This window comes from Oryctolagus cuniculus, chromosome 3 (assembly GCF_051225735.1).
Source record: "Oryctolagus cuniculus isolate XC-2025 breed Fujian yellow rabbit chromosome 3, ASM5122573v1, whole genome shotgun sequence".
Taxonomy (NCBI): domain Eukaryota; kingdom Metazoa; phylum Chordata; class Mammalia; order Lagomorpha; family Leporidae; genus Oryctolagus; species Oryctolagus cuniculus.
Genome location: NC_142869.1, coordinates 16,327,020 through 16,348,324, shown reverse-complemented (window position 1 = coordinate 16,348,324; position 21,305 = coordinate 16,327,020). Strand labels below are relative to the sequence as shown.

Sequence of the window (21,305 nt, the reverse complement as noted above, 5' to 3'; positions counted from 1 at the left end):
TTTTTCTAAAAATGATGGCTCCTTTTGGTATAGAGAATCTTGCTCCACTGGCATTTGTTGTCTGGCGTGTTTGAAGAGGGTCTCACGCTGAAAGCCCAATCTGGCTTTCTCACAGAAGCTAATCTTCTGGGGAATCCAGCTGCAGGAATGAACTTGGAAAAATCCAGATGGAGAGCCTACAGTTCCCCAACTCCTAGGAGGCATTTTTAGAGGAAAATAGAGGGAGGTGGCATTCTTTGTAAGGGACTGAAATGATTTTCTTTGGGCTGGACAGGCAGCAGGGTATAGAGAGAATCAGAACTTACTTTATGGAGTAGTCTAGCAGTTCAGATGCTTGTGTCCATGTCAGAGGACCTGAGTTTGATTCCTGCCTCCAGCTCCTGACTCCAGCTTCCTGTCAATGCAAACTCTGAGAGGCAGCAGGTGATGGTTCAAGTAATGGGGCTCCTGTATCCACTGTGGAGACCTGGATTGAGATCCTGGCTCTCTTCTTTGGCTTGGCCCAGCACTGAGTTTTGTAGTCAATTTATAGAATAAACAAGCAGATGCAAGCATTCTTTCTCTGTGTATAGTTTTCTTTGTCTCTGTATCTCAAAAAAAGGTGTTTAAGCAACAATTATTTGTAAGTGAGGGGAACTAATGACATAAGGTGTTTGCAAGTTGCATCAGAGGGTAGGAATATATTCATGGTCCTGAGAGGAAACAAATAGGACTCTCAGTAACTTTCGCCCCAGATCCAGTTATAGAAATTTTTCGGTGTAGCCAAGCAATACCAGTGGCAGGAAGGACACTGAGACAAATCATCTTGAGGATTAAAAGAGCCACCAGCAAATCAGGAGGTAGAAGCACTGAGTGTGAAGAGTGCAGGCCCTGGAAAGAATGCATCTGGTGAGTTCCATGGCTTATCTCGGAAGTTAAGGAGTACAGCTCAGTATTAATTTTCTGCTACTGCATATAATCCTATTTGCATCCCTCACAAAGAATCAGACCATCAGCCGTTTTACATCTGTGTAGAAATTTCAATTTACAAATTGCAATTTATAGACTTATCATTTAAGGCCCACAGTGGTTTATTGATTTAGGCAGAGGGGATATTAGATGTGCATGGCTCCCATTTTGCAGATCAGAAAACTATTAGATGTCATCCAGGGAGAAAGAAGTTTTCTGCCACTGCTATTTCTGGCATTTGCCATGTGTTACACCTTTCACTTATGTTAACCCATTTAATCCTTTTCTCAATGCCATTGGCATTGTTAGTCTCCCTGTTTCAAAGAGGAAGAAATGGAAGCAGAGAGGGGTGAGTGACACACGGAAGAACCCAAATCTGAAGCCCTTGTATGTGAGATAAAGGGTCTCTGGTGAGAGGAAGGGAGGGAGGAAGGAAGGGAATATCATTATGTTTTTAGACTTGTATGTATAAATAATATTGAATCTGTTAATTAAAATTAAAATAAAAATGAGAATAAAAAATTAAATTTATTTTCAATTGCCAGAATAACTGTATCTATATATGAGATAAAATGTGACTTTTTTTAAGTAGTTATTTTATTTATTTGAAAGAGTTAGAGAGAGAGGTAGAGCCAGAGAGAGAGAGTGAACCATTCCGCTGGTTCACTCCCCAAATGACTGCAATAGCCAGAGCTAAGCTGATATGAAGCCAGGAGCCAGGAGCCTCCCCTGGATCTCCCGCGTGGATGCAGGGACCTGAGGATTGGACCATCTTCCACTGCTTTCCCAGGCCACAGCAGAGAGCTGGATCAGAACAGGAGCAAGCAGGACTTGAACTGGTGCCAATATGGGATGCTGGTACTGCAGGCTGGGGCTTTAACCTGCTGCGCCACAGCGCCAGCCCCCAAATGTGAAGTTCTTTTTTTTTTTTTTTTTTTTTGACAGTCAGAGTGGACAGTGAGAGAGAGAGAGAGAGAGAGAGACAGAGAGAAAGGTCTTCCTTTTCCGTTGGTTCACCCTCCAATGGCTGCTGCGGCCCATGTGCTGCGGCCGGCGCACTGCGCTGATCTGAAGTCAGGAGCCAGGTGCTTCTCCTGGTCTTCCATGCGGGTGCAGGACCCAAGTACTTGGGCCATCCTCCACTGCAGTCCCTGGCCACAGCAGAGAGCTGGCCTGGAAGAGGAGTGACTGGGACAGAATCCGGTGCCCCGACCAGGACTAGAACCCAGTGTGCCAGTGCCACAGGCGGAGGATTAGCCTATTGAGCCGCGGCGCCGGCTGTGAAGTTTTAATCTATGTATGCATCCTGGAAAGATTCAGTCTTGCCAATGAACATATACCTTACCTCATTAACTTATTTATTTATTTATTTGTGGTGAGGACATTGAAAATCTGTTAATTTATAATTTTGAAATTCACAATTGATTATTTTATTATTATTATTATTTTTAAAGATTATTTATCTGAAAGGCAGAGTTACAGAAAGGCAGAGACGGAGAGAGAGAGGTCTTCCATCCGCTGGTTCACTCCCCAAATGACTGCAATGGCCAGAGTTGGCTGATCTGAAGCCAGGAGCCAGGAGCCAGGAGCCTCCTCCAGGTCTCCCATTCTGGTGCAGGGGCCCAAGGGCTTGGGCCATCTTCCACTGCTTTCCCAGGCCACAGCAGAGAGCTGAGTCAGAAGTGGAGCAGCCAGGACTAGAACTGCCATCTACATAGGATACTGGCACTGCAGCTGGCAGCCCCACTGGCTACACCAAAGCTTTGTTTTTGCACAGCATGTTATTTTAATCATGATCAACATGAAGTGCAGCAGATTACCAAAAGCCGCCCTTCCAGTCTCACTGAGACTTTGTACCCTATGATTAATATCTTCTCTTGTCCCAGCCCTCCTCCTCCTGGTCCATCCCTGAAGACTACCTTTCTATTCTGTGCCCAGAAGATCTCCTCTCTTAGATTCCACAAGTAGGTGAGATCATGCAGGATCTGTCTTTCAAGGTCTGGCTTATTTCACTTTCTAAAATAAAATCCTCTAGTTGCATCCATGTTTAAGAGGCAGACACTGCTGCTGACTGCCTTTAAGAATCCTGCCTGGGCAGCTATCATTGACACACAAATGTGACCCCTGTGTGATGCTGGGGATGAGATGCCTCAGGCTGCTGAGAGGAAATGGGTGAGAGGGAGTCCATGTCCATTTACAGTTGATTACACCATTTGTCCTACATTTTGTAATAAGAATGTGAATAATGAAGGAGTACATTAATCTAAAAGCCTGAGAATCATTTCTTCAGTTTTAAGTTCTCTGATGTGCTACATGAATAGCTTGGTAATTCCACAGACAAGAGGGACATGATTCTGTTTAGTTTCAATCCTTTTTGTCAGACAGAACATGCTGGGCTAAGCGTAATGAAGTAGATAATAATTATCATTTCCAAAGTTTCTAGACTGAAAGGTGAGAGCTTTAGGACATGCCCGTGGGGATAGAATGACAGGATGGGAAAGGTGGACGATAGTTCTGGGATTCATTGCCGGACCTACCGGGATGTTGTTTGGTATCAACATGAAACAGAGCTCTGAGCCAAAATTCTGAGGCTCAGATGATGGCAAGGAATTAATGTCTATGTATGCCAGCTTCATTTTCCTAATCTGCAAATTGGGGATAATAATATTATTGTCTATAGGATTTGGGGGATATTAAGTGAGTGGGGCTTCCCCTCACTCCTGCCCACATTCCAACCCTCCCGCTTACCCCCCTTTCAGTTTCCCATTCTTAATTTTTGCGATGATCTATTATCAGTTTACTAGTGATCTTATTGTTAGTCTTACTCTAAATAGAGGAATTCTGCTAATAGTGTGAAGAGGAAGAAAACAAAACAAAATAAAGCAAAACTGAACAAATATTGCTCCTCAGTGGAAGAGACAAGGGCCATAAACAATCTTCCATTCTCCAAATGACTATTTCACTCGAATACATTACAATTCAGGTATACTATTAGTTGTATCAGATCAGGGAAAACATGTGATTTTTTTGGGGGGGACTGGCTTATTTCACTAAGTATAATGGTTTCCAGTTGTGAGCATCTTGTTGTGAAGAAAGGATTTCTTTTTTATTTTCCTTATAGCTGAATAGTACTCCATAATGTATATGTACCATAATTCTTTTATCCGGTCACTAGTTGATGGACATCTGGGTTGATTCCATATCTTAGCTATTGTGAATTGTGTTGCAGTGAACATGAGGGTACAGATAACTCTTTCATGTGCTGATCTCTTTTGGTTTGGGTAAATTCCCAGGAGTGGGATGGCTGGATCATATGGTAGGCTCCTTTTCAGATTTCTGCGGTATCTTCATACTTCTTCCACAGTGGTTGCACCAGTTTACATCCCCACCAACAGTGGATTAGGGTACCTTTCCCCCCACATCATTGCCAGCATTTGTTGTTTGTTGATTTCAGTATGGAGTTTGGAGTTAGATAGAACCTCATTATGGTTTTGATTTGCATTTCCCTGATGGCTAGTGAACCTGAGCATTTTTACAAGTCTCTGTTGGCCATCTGAATTTCCTCTCTTTGGAAATGCCTGTTTAAGTCCTTTACCCATTTCTTTACTGGATTGTTTGTTTTGTTGTTGAATTTCTTAAGCTCTTTATATATTCTGGATGTTAACCTTTTATCAGTTCCACAGTTTGCAAATATTTTCTCCCATACTGTTGGTTGCCTCTTCCCCTTACTGAGTGTTTCCTTTGCAGCGCAGAAGCTTCTCAGCTTGATGTCATCCCATTTGTCGATTTGGGCTTTGATTGCCTGTGCTTCTGAGGTCTTCTCCAAAGAAACCTTTGCCTATACCAATATCTTGTAGGGTTTACCTCATATTCTCTAACAATTTGATGGTATCAGGTCATAGATTTAGGTCCTTGATCCATTTTGAGTGAATTTTTGTGCAGGGTGTAAGGTGTGGGTCTAACTGATCCAAATTCATACTCCTGCATGTGGAAATCCAGTTTTTCCAGCACCATTTGCTAAAAAGATTGTCTCTCATACATGGATTGGTTTTAGTTCCTTTATCAAATGTAAGTTGGCTGTCAATGCATAGATTGATTTCTGGAGTTTATATTCTGTTCCATTGGTTTCTATTGTTTTGTGCCAGTACCAGAACTGTTTTGATTGTAACTGCCTTAGTATGTCTTGAAATCAGGCATTGTGTTGCCTCCAGCTTTGTCTTTGTTGTATAAGATTGTTTTATCTATTTGGGGTCTCTTGTGTTTCCACATGAATTTCAACCTTGTTTTCTCTAGATCTATGAAGAATGTCTTTGGTATTTTGATTGGGATTGCATTGAATCCGTAATTGCTTTTGGGAGTATGGACATTTTGATGATGTTGATTCTTACAATCCATGAACATGGAAGATTTTTTCATATTTTAATGTTTTCTTCTATTCTTTCTTTAGTGTTTTGTACTTTTTATCATAGAGATCTTTGACATCCTTAGTTAAATTTATTCCAAGGTATTTGATTCTTTTTGGAACTATTGTGAATGTTACTGATCTTACAAGTTCTTTTTCAGCCATGCATTGTCTGTGTATACAAAGGGTATTGATTTTTCTGTGTTAATTTTATATCCGGCCTCTTTACCAAACTCTTTAATGAGTTCCAACAATAAGTGGAGTTTTTTGTATCTCTTATATATATGATCATGTCATCTGCAAATAAGGATAGTTTGAGTTCCTCTTTTCTAATTTATATCCCTGACTAATGGCTCTAGCTAAAACTTCCAGGGCCATATTAAATAGCAGTGGTGAGAGTGGGCATTGTTGTCTGGTTCTAGATCTTAGGGGGAATGCTGCCGGCCTTTTTCCATTCAATAGGACATTGCTGTGTGTTTGTCATATATTGACTTGATTGTGTTGAGGAATGTTCCTTCTATACCTATTTTCCTTAAGTGTTTCATCATGAAAGGATGTTGTATTTTATCAAATGCCTTCTCTGCATCTATAATCATATGATTTTTGTTCTTCAGTTTGTTAATGTGGTGTATCACATGGATTGATTTGTGAATGTTGAACCATTCCTGCATTCTGGGGACAAATCCCACTTGATCAGGGTAGATAATCTTTCTAATGTGTTGTTGAAGTTGATGAGCTAATATTTTGTTGAGGATTTTTGCATCTATATTCATCAGGGGTATTGATCTATAGTTCTCTTTTTCTGTTGCATCTTTTCCAAGTTTAAATATTAAGGTGATGCAGGCTTCATAACAGAAATTTGGAAGGATTCCTCCTTTTCAATTGTTTTGAATAGCTTAAGAGGAATTGGAGAGTTTGTTCTTCTTTAAATGTCCAGTAGAATTCAGCAGTGAAGCCGTTTGGTCCTAGGGTTTTCTTTGTTGGGAGGGTCTTTAATGTTGATTCCATTTCCATCTTGGTTATTGTACTGTTTATGTTTTCTATAATCATGACTTAATTTAGGTAGATTGTATCTTTCTAGGAATCTATCCATTTCTTCTAGGTTTCCTAGTTTGTTGGCATATGGCTCTTTGTAATAACTTATGATGATTCTTTTTATTTCTGTGGTATCTGTTCATTTACTTTTTCATCTCTGATTTTATTGATTTGGGTCTTTTCCTTCTTTTTTTTGGTTAGTTCTGCCAATGGTGTATATATTTTGTTTATTTTTTCAAAAAACAGCTTTTCATTTCACTGATATTTTGTATTCTTTCAGTTTTAATTTTGTTGATTTCTTCTCTAATTTTAATTATTTCTTTCCTCTTACTAGTTTTGGGTTTGGTTTGTTGTTGATATTCTAGGTCCTTGTGATGTATTGATAATTCATTTATTTGGTACCTTTACAGTCTCTTTATCTAGGCACCAATTGCTATGAAATTCCCTCTTAATGCTGTTTTTGCTGAATCCCATAGGTTTGATATGTTGTATGTCATCTTCATTTGTTTCTAGAAACTTTTTAAATTCTCTTTTGATTTATTCTATGACTCACTGTTCATTCAAGAGCATGTTGTTCAGTCTCTATTTTTTTTTTTTTTGGCAGTCAGAGTTAGACAGTGAGAGAGAGAGAGAGACAGAGAGAAAGGTCTGCCTTCCATTGGTTCACCCCTCAAATGGCTGCTATGGCCGGTGCACCACGCTGATCCTAAGCCAGGAGCCAGGTGCTTCCTCCTGGTCTCCCATGCGGGTGCAGGGCCCAAGCACTTAGGCCATCCTCTACTGCCTTTCTGGGCCACAGCAGAGAGCTAGACTGGAAGAGGAGCAATCGGGACAGAATCTGGTAACCCAACCGGGACTAGAACCTGGGGTGCCAGCACCGCAGGCAGAGGATTAGCCAAGTGAGCCATGGCACCGGCCCAGTCTCTATGTGTTTATGGATGTTCTAGAGATTCTTGAGTTGTTGAGTTCAAGCTTTATTTCTCTGTGGTCTGAGAGGATGAATGGAATGATTTTGATTATTTTGAAGTTTCTGAGACTTGCTTTGTGGCCTAGCATATTGTCTGTCCTAGAGAATGTTCCATGTACTGATGAGAAGGTTGCATATTCTGCCACTGCGGAGTGAAAGGTTCTGTAGATATCTGTTAGGTTCATTTGGTCTATGGTGTTGATTAACTCTGTTGTTTCCTTGCTGATTTTCTGTGTGGTTAATCTGTCCATTGCTGAAAGTGGGGTATTGAAGTTCCCTTTTATATTTATTGGAGTCTTTGGCTCCTTTTAGGTCTATTTTAAGTAGCAAGGTACCCTGTAATTGGATGCATATACATTTATTATAGTCATATATGCCTGTTGGATTGATACCTTAATCTTACATTGTACTCTTATTTGTCTCTTCTGACAATTGTTATGTAAAGTCTATTTTGTCTGACATTAGGATGGTGACACCAGCTCTTTTTTGGTTTCTGTTAGCATGGACTATCTTTTTCCATCCTTTTACTTTCAGTCTGCTTGTATCTTTGTTGGTGAGATTTTTTTTTTTTTGGTAAGCAAAAAATAGATGGGTCTTGTTTTTCAATCCATTCAGCCAGTCTGTAACTTTAAACTAGAGAATTGAGATCATTTACTTTCAAGGTGACTATTGATAGGTAATGACATGGCCCTGTCATTTTTCTGTAAATATTCCTAGGATTTCTTTTGTATTTCTCAAGGTTTCTTTTGTATTTCTACTGGTGGTTGTTTTGCCTTCTAATTCATTCATAATGATGTCTGTCTTTCTGTATTTCTGTATGTAACACATCCTTAAGCATTTTCTGTAAGGCTGGTTGAGTGTTGGCAAAGTCTTTCAATTTCTCTTTGTTATGGAAGGCTTTTATTTTGCCTTCATTCATAAATGCAAGCTTTATGGGGTACAGTATTCTGTGTTGACAGATTTTTTTTTTTCTTTTAAGACTTGGACTGTATCTCACCATTCCCTTCTAGGCTATAGGGTTTCTGATGAGAAGTAAGCTGTGAGTCTAATTGGCGATCCTCTGAAAGTAATCTGTTGTTTCTCTCACACCCACTTTAGAATATTTTCTTTATGTTTTACTGTGGAATGTTTGATTACAATGTGTCATGGTAAAGACCTTTTCTGGTCATGTCTGTTAGTTCTATGTGCTTATTCTAGTTGAACATCATTTTCTTTCTCCAAATTGGGGAAGTTTTCAGTAATCATTTCACTAATAGGCTTTCTATTCCCTCCCCTCTTTCCACTTCTTCAGGAACTTGTAAGACTTGTATGTTGGGTCATTTGATAGTATCTCATAGATCTCCAACACTGTTCTTAAGTTTTCTATTTTATTCTTTTTTTTTTTTTTTTGTCTGACTGTAAGATTTCCAAAGATTTGTTGTCTAGTTTGGATATTCTTTCATGTCTTGCCAAGTCTGCTGTTAAGACTTTCCACAGCATTTTTTATTTGATCCATTGAATCCTTCATTTAAAAAATTTCATTTTGATTTCTCTTTATATTCTTGATTTTCTGGGAAAAATTTTTATTCATGTCATGTATTGTTTTTTTTTCGTGGATTTGCTTTTGATTTTTTTAGCAATCCTATGATTAATTTTCTAAATTCCATTTTTAATATTTCCTCAATCTCTTCATCTTCCCATTCTAATGTTGAAATGCTGTTGTGTTCTTCTGGAGGTCATGGTGACTTTCTTATTCTTCTTTCTTTGATTTTGGCTCTTACTTTGTGGCATTTGTGGAGTTGATTTTTATTTTTTCTTCTGTTGGTTTTTATCTTTGGGGTGATACTTCTGTGGCTTTGTGGAATGTCTGTGCTTTCAGTGAATACCAGGGAGTGTGTGATAGTTGTGGCCGGGGGACTCTGGTCCATGCTCTAGGGTGGGGCAAGTTTTCACGGTAACACCCAAGTTGGGCATGGTAGAACTTCAATCCCAGTTACACCCTATACCTTTTCATGTAGCCACAGAGGCCCCAAGGTCTCAGCACATAGGGCTCCCACAGATGCTGCGATCAGAGGGCAGTGTTGGCATGGGTACCCCTCTGTCTCTCATATGTGCCCGGCCACCTTCCCTCCACCGTTCCCTCCACTCATCGCTCTGAATCCCATGCACACACGAGAGTCACTGGCTTAATGCCTGCCTGCTGCTGCCACCGGTGCTGCGTTCAGGTGTCCCATCTCAGAGAGCTGTTATGTGTAAGCATGTAGGCTTCTGTACTCATAGTCCTGTTTTAAAATGGCACCCACTCTCTCTCAGCCAGATTTTAGATTCTATTTTGGAGATATTGGTTTGAATTGACTGCCCCTCTCCGCTTCCAGTAGGACCACAAGCGAACACCAGCAACCACCAGTAACCGCCAGCTCCCCGGGCTCCAGTCCAGACCCATACCACGCTCTCTCTCTGGCTGTATCCCCACAGATTGGTGCAAACTGACCTTCCCCCATCGCAAAAATGCCACTGGCTCTGGCTGTCAGCGGCTCCAGTTCTCTGATTTCTCTGGGTTCGTGTTAGCACTCACCACACAAGTTCAGGCCATTTACCCTCCTCTGTAGGGTTTCCCAGGCAGTTTTCTCTCCATTTCTCCACCAAGCACGTACCTCCTAAACTATTCTCTGCACTGTTTCTTTTTAGCCCTGCAAAGCTCACTGCTCCCTAATCTGCCATTTTTCGTCCCTCTGCTTTTCACGTTGGTCTTGTTTGTTTGTTTTTTTTTTTTTTTTAAGATATATTTATTTATTTGAAAGGCAGAGATACAGAGAGAGAAGGAGAGAGAGAGAGAGAGAGAGAGAGATCTTTCATTTGCTGGTTCACTCCCCAAATGGCTGCAATGGCCGGGGCTGGTTCAGATTGAAACCAGGAGCCAGGAGTCTCATCTGGGTCCCCCATATGGGTGCAGGGGACCAAGGACTTGGGCTATCTTCTGCTGCACAGAGCTATATCAGAAGTGCATCAGCCAGGACTTGAACTGATGCCCATATGGGATACCAGCATTATAGGAAGAGGCTTAACCTCCTATGCCACAGAGCCAGTCCCACACGGAAAGCTCTTTTGAGTATTTGTCTATCTCAGGGTTTTACCCTTGGCAATACTGATGTTTGTACGTACGCACATAAATCTCAGCTGTGAGTGGCTGTCCTGTGCACTGCAGGTATCAGCAACACCCTTTGATTCCTCCCACCACAAGACAGTAGGGTCCCTACCTCTCAGGTTGTTCCAAACAAATATCTCTCCAGACAGCACCAATTTTCCCATTGGGCAAAGTGGCTTCTGACTGAGAATCATACATTCCTATAAAATTATGTCCAAAAATTAGTTTTCTAGGACTTCCATAATAAAGTATCACAAATTGGGTGACTTAAACAATAGAAACACATTTCTTTACAATTTTGGAAGTCACAGATAAAAAACAAGGTGTCAACAAGATTGATTCCCTCTCTGTAGAAGAATCTGTTGCAGGCCTTTCCCTGGAAGCTGGGATTTACTGCGCTTCTGGTGTTCCTTGGCTTACAGGTGCATCACTCTCGTCTCTGCACTCATGTTCATGGTGCTTTACATGTGCCTTTCTTTGTGTCTAAACTTTCCCTTTTGATGCAGACATGAATCATGTTGGATCAGGGGAACCAGGGGTCACTCCAGGATCTCATTTCCAATTAACTGATTATACCTACTCTGATTTTACTTCAAAATAACATCACATCCTGTGGTACTGAAGCCAGGATTTCAATATATGGATTTGGAGGGGACACAATCCAACCTACAACATGTATAAATTTAGATAAATACTGGAACCACAGTTCACAAGCAACAGTTACTTTAAAAACAATACATGATGAATTACAGTAGGCAGTAAATACAAAAACAATACTTGACCTGGGTGACCACTGGGTTGAACTGCAAAGCCTGGCCCCAGGAAATTGCCAGGAGAGATTGCATCCTTAGCAGTGGTAGACATAGTTTTCAATAGAAGGGGACTTTCCACATTTCTCAAAAATGTCAGAGAACTGAGTACTTAGGAGAATTTTGCGGAAAATATATTTATTTGGGAGACAAACACTCACACACACAGAGACAGAGAGAGAGAGATAGGGAGACAGAGAGAGAGACAGAGGAGAACTAGAGAGACAGAGAGTATGTCCCTCTGCTGGTTCACTCTCCAAATGTCTGCAATGATCAAGGCTTGTCCAGGACAAAGCTGGGAGCGGGGAACTCTATCCAGGTTTCCCCTGTGAGTGGCAGGAATCCAGCTGCTTACACTACCACCTGCTGCTTCCTAAGGTACACATTATCAGGAAGCTGGAATCAGAATTTGAACCTGGAACCCAGATGCTTTGATATGGGCTGGGGGTACCCCAACGAGCGTCCTAACTTGTGGACCAAATGTTCATTCCTGTTTCTGAGAATTTTATTTTTGGTTAAAGAGTTTTTTTTTTTTAAAGATTTCATTTATTTACTTGACAGGTAGAGTTACAGGAGAGGGGGAGACAGCAAAAAAGGTCTTCCAAATGCTGGTTCATTCCCCAGATGGCTGCAATGGCCAGAGATGTTCCAATCTGAAGCCAGGAGCCAGGAACTTCCTCTGTGTCTCCCATGTGGGTACAGGGGCCCAAGCACTTGGGTCATCTTCAGCTGCTTTCCCAGGCCATAGCAGAGAGCTGGAATGGAAGAGGAGCAGCTGGGACTTGAACCGGTGCCCATATGGGATTCTGGCACCACAGGCAGAGGCTTAGCCCAGTATGCCACAGTGCCAGCCCCCAAGAATTTTTAAAAATATTTATTTATTTGAAAGGCAGACTTATAGACAGGCAGAGGCAGAGGCAGAGGCAGAGAGAGAGGTCTTCCATGCACTGGCTCACTCCCCAGTGGCTTCAACAGCTAGAACTGAGCCTATCTGAAACCAGGAGCCTGGAGTTTCTCCCAAGTCTCCCACTTGGGTGCAAGGGCCCAAGGACTTGAGCCATCCTCTACTGCTTTTCCAGGCCATAGCAGAGAGCTGGATTGGAAATAGAGCAGCTGGTCTTGATCTGGCATCCATATGGGATGCTAGCACTGCAGGAGGTGGCTTTACCATATTTCTGAGAATTTTAAAACAATTTATCAACCTCATTCTAGCTCCCACTGCCAAGACACCTAGGGCCAGTATGTGGTCTCCCTACAGCCAGATTGCTTTTGTGAAAAGGAATTGTTGAATTCTATGAATGATAGAATTTATCATTGAGGGGGAATGGGGAGAATTTTAATTAGATTCCATATGCTTTGGGTGATCATGTAATACAGTTTCTTTTTTTTTTTTTTTTAACTTTTATTTAATGCATATAATTTTCCAAAGTACGACTTATGGATTACAATGGCTTCCCCCCCATACCGTCCCTCCCACCCACAACCCTCCCCTTTCCCACTCCCTCTCCCCTTCCATTCACATCATGATTCATTTTTGATTATCTTAATATACAGAAGATCAGCTTAGTATACATTAAGTATGGATTTCAACAGTTTGCTCCCACACAGAAACATAAAGTGAAAAATAATAGATGATTTTTTTAAATGATGATGAAATCAGAGCAGACCTATTGTCATGTTTAATCCCAGTGAGAGTCAAGTTGGGAATTGATAATTTCTTTTTTTTTTTTTTCTTTTCTTTTTTTTTTTTTTTACAGAGGATCAGTTTAGTATGCATTAAGTAAGGATTTCAACAGTTTGCACCCCCATAGAAACACAAAGTGAAATATATTGTTTGAGTACTCGTTATAGCATTAAATCTCAATGTACAGCACATTAAGGATAGAGATCCTACATGAGGAGTAAGTGCACAGTGACTCCTGTTGTTGACTTTACCAATTGACACTCCTGTCTATGGCATCAGTAATCTCCTTATGCTCCAGTCATGAGTTTCCAAGGCTATGGAAGCCCTCTGAGTTCTCCGACTCTTATCTTGTTTAGACAAGGTCATAGTCAAAGTGGAGGTTCTCTCCTCCCTTCAGAGGAAGGTACCTCCTTCTTTGATGACCTGTTCTTTCCACTGGGATCTCACTCGCAGAGATCTTTTGCCAGAGTGTCTTGGCTTTCCATGCCTGAAATACTCTCATGAGCTTTTCAGCCAGCTCCGAATGCCTTTAGGGCTGATTCTGAGGCCAGAGTGCTATTTAGGACATCTGCCATTCTATGAGTCTGCTGAGTATCTCACTTCCCATGTTGGATCACTCTCCCCTTTATTTACTCCATCGGTTAGCGTTAGCAGGTACTAGACTTGTCTATGTGTTCCCTTTGACTCCCAGTCCCTTCACCATGACCAACTGTGAACTGAAACTGATCACCTGGAACAGTGAGATGGCATTGGTACATGCCACCTCGATGGGATTGAATTGGAATCCCCTGGTATGCTTCCAACTCCACCACTTGGGGCAAGTCAGCCTGAGCATGTCCCAAATTATACATCTCTTCCCTCTCCCATTCCCACCACCATGTTCAACAGGGATCACATTTCAGTTAATTTTCAACACTTAAGAATAACTGTGCATCAATTACAGATCTAAACCAGTCATATTAAGTAGAACAGATAAAAAAAACTACTAAGAGGGATAATGTATTAAGTTGTTCATTAACAGTCAGGGCTATGCTGATCAAGCCACCATTTCCCATAGTGTCCACCTCACTCCAACAGGTTTCCCTCTTGGTGTTCAGTCAGTCGTCCAAAGTAGAACACTTTCTGTAATGAAAGGGAATGCTGTCCACAATTATGTGTAAACTGGAATTGACCGAAACATATGGGACATCTGAGCGTGATACGTTGCATCTTAATAGAAATAAAGGTGTTCTGACGTGTGGGAAGTCAGTGGTTGGAGAAGGCCAATGTTTTAGTTAAGATAGTTTGGTGCAGCTTATGAGGAACTGGGATCAGGAGAGCGGTTTCTTACCTCAACTTTGGTTCTGCAAACAAAAAAGACCCAGAATCCCAGGAATGACTTAACTCATTGAATATTAACTTTCATTAGAAGAGAGTGAAAATCTTACTGGAACTTCTTTCAAGCGAAGACCCATATGGTTTATTGTTCCACACTTAAGCCTCTAGGGTAGTGATTCTTCTCTTTCCAGGGATACAATACACTTGAGGAAAGCAATGCATCTTCCTTGATAGCTCTCGAGATCCACTGAAAAACTGCTTTCAAGAAAGTCCTGGACCTATCGAAGTCTGGTTATAAAGTTCCTGTTGATTCCTGGATCCCAGAATGACAATCTCTGCTTCAAAGGAAAATCATGTGCCATTATCTTCAGGAATAGGATAGGTACTTATAAAAGGGGCCGAGAACGTGGGTTCATTCTTTTCTGCTCTTCTTCTCCAAGAGGACACAGCATTTGTATCCTTTATGCCTTTCTGCCTTCCACCATATGAGAACATAACATTTATTCCTACCATGCGAGGATGTAGCAAAAATGCCATTACAAGGCACTAAACGTCAGTACCTTGTTCTTGGACTATACAACCTTCAATATAATAAGAAACACATTTCTGTTATTTATGAATTACCCAGGTTGTGTTATTAATTATGGCATTAGGAGTGGACTTAGACATCAAGCAAGTTGTTCTTAGATATAGCAAAGTTTGAGAGCTACTGGTATGTGGTATATGCCCACTTGCCTCTTGAAGGTAGAGGTGGTGGCAAACTTCTATATAAAATTGCTGCATGAATGGTGTACATTATGTGCCACTTCATTCAAAGCACTCCATGAATGATAATGGAGTCATTGAATTTATACAGCCCATTGGAATTCTGACTTATTGCCAGTGGAAAAGGAGGAGGCTCTACTATTGTTTCTAAACAATACAAACATTTGGAGGACTCTGGGGATGAAATCAATAGATTACAGAAAAGTGATGTAATGCTGAAACTAAGAAACCCGAAGATTTATTCCTATATTTTTGCTTTCAATAAGTGCATTGTGGTTGAATTCAACTTCCAGGAGCTCTTCCATTGCCTACAGGCTGACATACTAAGAGGTACATTTTCCGAGTGCTCTAGGCAAATGCTCATGACACTCTCACAGTAACTCCATCTGTTAGTGTCTTGATTTTCCATGTCATATATGGGGAAACAGAGGGTTATGGGGGGGCTGGGGTGCCTAGTGAAGGCAAACTATGCTGTCTAGTGGCTTCTCCACCTTGTGTCCCAATGATCTGAGTCCACCTCACCCAACAAGTGTGTATTCCTCCACCACTCTGCAGGTGTGCACTGTCTGTTCCTGCTGAGTGGGCCTTTTCACTAGCGTTGGTCCCACAATCGACTAGTGTTCATGATAGTCCACTTGCCAGCTCTTCCCCTTTTTTTACTCCTCTGCAAATCTGTATTCCATTGTTCACATGAGCTCTTCTGTAATCTACAACATCATTGCTGATATTCTATCTTGCCTGTGGCACGGGTGATGTGTCTCAACACTTCCAACAGGCATACATGAACCATCTTTCCTCTTGTATTTTGTCTTGGGTGTGAATCTTTTCTTTCTAGCTGAGTTTTGAGCTATTTTACAACTCTTCCATGACTTAAAATAATATGATAATAATAAGAACAGCAGTTTATATTTATCTAGCATTATATTATTTACAAGCATGCCTTCATGATAAGAAAATCAGGAGTGAGAAGAAAGAAGGGGATAAAATGAATGGCAGAGAAGAGATTCGTTTGCCAGTGCAGCTTTAAGAAAGATGAAGCTAAGCCAGGGCCATCAGACCACTGGAACTGGCCCTTGGATTTTGGGGAGAAAGCTGATGCATGATTGATCAGAGGGAGGTTGGCATGCCCTTAAGGGCTCTACTTTGCTACAGCAGGGAGTTGTCCCAGAGGCTTAAACCAGTGGAGTGAATATATTTTGGAAAAGACCAGAGAACTCCCTGGCAGGCATGGAAGCTTCCTCTAGCTCAATATTTTACTAAAAGTTTGCCCATCACTATGCACTAGATTACACCTGTGCCATATGAGACATGAAGAAGTTAGTGATTTGGTTCAACATCCCACACTTAGAGGATGGAAGAACTGGGCTTTGAACATAAGTCTGCTTTCCCTACTGACTGTGTTCTTTGACTGCTTTCTGTGGCATATGCAGAACAGTCACCTGGGATGATTGGTGAAAATGCAGCTTCATGCTCCATCCAGAAATTTCCATTTTTACGAAGCACCTCTATTAATTCTAATATTGGGATTCAATGCGTCACACGTTGAGAAGCATATTTCTATTCTGAGTTGCCTCTCAAACATGGCTCTTTGTATCTCTAAAGTACATGCCAGTTTATGAAGCCCCAGGACATAATTGTTCTCAGTGGTAAAACAATGCAATTGGTCCCAGACCGAGATGATCCCTGGGAACCCTTCCATCCTCAAGAAGTGGTGTTTCTTTCCTCAGACGCCCAGTGTGAGAGCCACAGTAGGCAGTGGGGCATGCAGACACAGGTCTGTGTCACCTTATGTGGAGTGTACCAGCCCCACAGATGTGCTGGTCATCTTTTCATGAGATTTCTTCCATCAGGATTCTGGCTGTTTACAGTGTTTTTAGTGAAGATATCTGTGTGCATTGACTTCAGAACCAAGTGTCTATGGAGATGCTCTCAACACAGGCAGGAAACTCCCAGACCCAGAGGTTACGTGAACAGATCTAAAGAAACAGCCTGATGTCTGGAGAGAGTCCTGGGATGCATGTCTGGAACCTGCTTGTTAGTCCTGACCCAGTCTCTAACTGGCTAAGTGAACATGAGGATGGCACCATGTCTCCATTTCTTTCTTGGTAATATAGAGGGACTGAACTCTAGGCTGGTGGTTTGCATAATACAATATTTGGAGCCCAATGGTTGGAAGAGAAGCCCCAGAGGACATCATAAAGTATGGTGGGCACTTGGGTGGAATGGGACCTTCAACCCTATTTAACTTGGAATATGCTTACCTTGTTTATTTCTGTGTGAACTCTCTAGAAATAGGAGCTCTGAGACTAAAAAAAAAATCTTTGGTATCCTTTTGTATGAAAAGTAGATTTCTATGATTTGTTGTTGCAGTTCCTTTTCAAAATGACCATACTTAAATTTTAAATCATTTTGAGATTTGTGATACATTTCATGCCCATGCTTCAAAGAAGACTAAGGCTTAAAGTAATCAAGATTAGTGTCTCTGTACCAACTCTTAGTGACTCATTTGAATTTAGATAACAAATTCTAAGTACTTGATTCACTGGATCTGGTTCTCTGCAGCAAAGAACCCCAAGTTCAGGTGAGCAGGATAGGGGTTGAATAGTAAATATTAGACTTACTTAGGGCTGAGATTTAATTTACATAAACACAGCTGAACAAACAGAAGACTTTAAGCTAGGCCTGTATTTACATAGCCATTTCCTTAGTGGGTTATGAGCCAAATGAATTCAATGGCTTTTTGACATTTTTCCTTCTGATCTTCATTGTGATGCATTTGACTAAATTGATGGAACCTATGGAAAAGTCTAGGTGTGGAAAGCTGGGGAATCTTCTTGCTTAGGGCATTTTTAGCTAAGCTACTTACTGTTTAGTGGGGGCAAAACAGAGGACTTTGAGCACTTCTTGAAATTTAAAACAGAATGCTCGTTGTATCTTAACATTAGTTTTTAATAGACACATGAAAGTTGTGCATATTTGTGATGTTTTGTTAAATATTCACATTGTGTGTCATGCAATAAGAATAAATATATTTATCCTTTCAAGCATTTAGCATTTCTCCATAATGAAAGCATCCAAAATCCTATCTTCTAGATTTTTTTCTAGAGAAATATTCAGTACATTATCTATAGTCATTCTACTAAACAATGGAACCCCACAACTTCTTACTCCTATCTAGCTATAATCTCGTACCCATCAACCAACTTTTCCCTACTGCTCCTTTCCCACAGGCCCCTGTCTCTGGTAACCACTGTTATATTTTTGACTTTCATGAGAGCACCTAATTTTCAGACTGGATATATGAGCAGGATTATGTGATATTTGTCTTTTTGTGCTTGCCTTATTTCACTTAACAGAACAATCTCCAGTTCCATCTATGTTGTTGCAAATGACAAGATTTCATTCTTTTAATGGTCAATACATGCACACAATATCCCATTGTGTATATGTACACATCTTTACACATTCATTGGTGGATAGATACTTAAATTGTTTCCATTTCTTGCCTATTGTGAATAGTGCTACAATAACATGGGAGTGCAGATGTTTCTTCAACAGATGGATTTCATTTCCCTTGGTTGTATATCCAAGAGCAAGACTGCTGGATCATATAGATCTATTTTTAGTTTTTTGAGGAAACTCCATACTGTTTTCCACAATGGCTGCACTAATTTTTGTTCTCACTAACAGCATGCAAGGGTTCCCTTTGTTTCACATCCTTTCCAACTCTTACTATCTTTTGTCTTTTCACTAATAGCCAATGTTACTAGAGTGTCTTTTATGCTTTTGATTTGCATTTCCTTGATGATTAGTGATATTGAACATCTTTTCTTGTTCCTTTTGGCTATTTGTATGTCTTCGTTTGAGAAATGTCTATTTAGATCTACTGCTTATTTTTAAATTGGATTCTTTATTTGTTATTGAGTGGTTTCAGTTCCTTATATATTCTGGATATTAACTCCTCAGATGTATAGACTGCAACAATTTCTATTTTCCTGTAGGTTGTCCCTTCAGTTTGTTGATTGTTTCCTTTGTTATGCAAAAGCTCTTGAGTTTTATGAAATCCCTTTTGCATAGTTTTACTTTTATTTTCTGTGCTTTTGGAATCCAGTATAGAAAATCCTTGCCCATTCCATGGATGTGTCTTAATAGTCTCTGTCGCTCCCCCTCTTCGTGGAGGAACGACACAGGACCCTGCGCTGTTCTTTTGTCTGCTCGGCCCTCCCCGGGTTTGTTGCTGGTTCTTCCCGGGTGGGCTACCGACCCTTCCACCTCTGTGGAAGGGCGGTTCCCCCTGCCACATTCCCCACTTCCGCGGGGGAGCGGCACACCGCCGGCCGGCTCTCTCGGGGGCTGCACAGGTGTTCCCTCAGATGTTCCCCTTAGATGTTCCTGGTGCATGCCGTCTCTCTCCTCCTTTATAGTCCTCCTCCGCCAATCCTAACTCAGCTGCCCACACGCCGAGTACGCTGCTCTCCTCCAATCAGGAGCAGGATCAGCTCCTGGAGGTCATCACTCAAGTTGGCAAGAGGCAGCTGCGTAGAAGCTGTTTTCTCCTCTCCCAGCGCCATATTGTGGGAGAGCAGATGCATAGAATAAGTCTTAATTCCAGTAACTCAGTCCAGTCCGGGTTGCTCCCCACAGTCTCCATATTCTTTATTCTACTTAAGAAATAGTAGAAATCATTTGGGGCTGTTGTGCTAATATTATCTGGGTTTTACATATTAGGTGGCTCAGCAAAAATCCAAACTTTTTTTTCCTTTCAGGAATAAAGTCTTTATTGGGCTTAGACCAGGAGTCCATGGGTCTTGAAGACCCATGTGAGTGTGTTGATTTTCTTCTCCAAGTTCTTTTTGGTCTGTTTCTATGGCCTCATGAGCTGTTTTTTCTTCCAGTAATGGATCTTGGCTTTCTCCTTTTCTTTTCTTCCAGTGTAGCTGTCACTGCCTGGTACTTCCAGCCAACTTCATAAGCCAGGAGACCAAGGTAGGTAAACTTTCTCAAAGGCTTCAGGTACACAACCTTGAGGGCTGCAAGAACTACCATCTGCTTTTCCTTGTCACAGGGCAGTGAGATCCCATTAAACACCTTCCAGGGCAGCTTGGCCCTGGTTGGCCTATGGAGCAACATACCTTGCACATTTTGCCAAGATATGAGGCTGGGAGACCAAAAGTGGTCATTTGCTTGTGAAGGAAGGCCAGGACTTCAATGTATTTCTGTAGAAGTTGCTAGAAACGTTGATACCCTTGCAGCATATGACCAGTACCCTCCAGCCCAGTAGCACCTGTTTGGCTACGATGGCCACCAGGTGGCTCACGAGATGACCTCAGTCGTCCAGCATCAGGACCTGCTCCTCTGCCATCTTCGACAGCCTCTTGGGAACCAAAGTTGTTATTATGAGATGTTTGTGGGGCTGATCTGAGTAGGATCATTGCTATTTTTTAGGTGAAGGCATTGATGTCAGATTAGTGAGAACAGAAGTTTCATCATTTAATTAGTAAGTACAGCATTTGGTCAGCATTTCCATGTAATTTTTCTAGATTGGAATAAATTTTTATGTTTTGAGATGCTTCTCATTTGATTCATGTATTAGTAATAATACAGGTTATTATAATAGCTATACCTCCAAACCTCAGTGATAAACACAAGAGAAATTATTGCTCATTCAAATGAAGTACCAAGTGGGTTCATCTTCCTGCTTCCCTCTCTCCCTCCCTCCTTGCTTTCTCTTTCTCTCTTTCCCTTTTCTCTCTCTCTTTCTTGAAATCAGATAGTGAACACATTTGTTCATGATGCAAAAGATTTCTGTGCCCTAATCTCACAGCAGTCATCTTATTCAGTCTTACCTCTTTGCTTATAAGAGAATGAAAATATGAAATAGGAAAGATGAGCAGTGGATATTTTATTTTAAAAATATTTTAGTACAATTTTCTGATCATTAAAGTGGTATTTAGCTTTTGGAAAAGATAAAATAATGGAGTAAGATTTACTCTTCCTTCCGAGATAATCCCTATATTACCTTTCAAAATCATGCTGGGATATCACCTCCTCCCAAGGGCTTGCTGAGCCCATTTTCCTCTGTTGCTGTGGATTCGTTCTGAAAGGGGGAGTGTGGTGGGGCAAGAGGCATGGAGTCACCACACAGACCCCGGGAGCCGGGTGAAAGCAGGCCAGACGTGAGCAGCCTGCAGACTCATTTATTTCAGTTGGTACAGCAGCTTAAATAGCCAAGGCAGCCAATCCAGTCAAGGGGC

The 21,305-nt window shown here is 41.2% G+C and overlaps 1 pseudogene; it reads right to left on the bottom strand.

Annotated features, from left to right (window-relative positions):
• Positions 1–19,837: 19,837 nt before the first annotated feature.
• On the bottom strand, positions 19,838–20,413 carry LOC127491694 (large ribosomal subunit protein uL13-like; annotated as a pseudogene).
• Between the last annotated feature and the right edge of the window lie 892 nt (positions 20,414–21,305).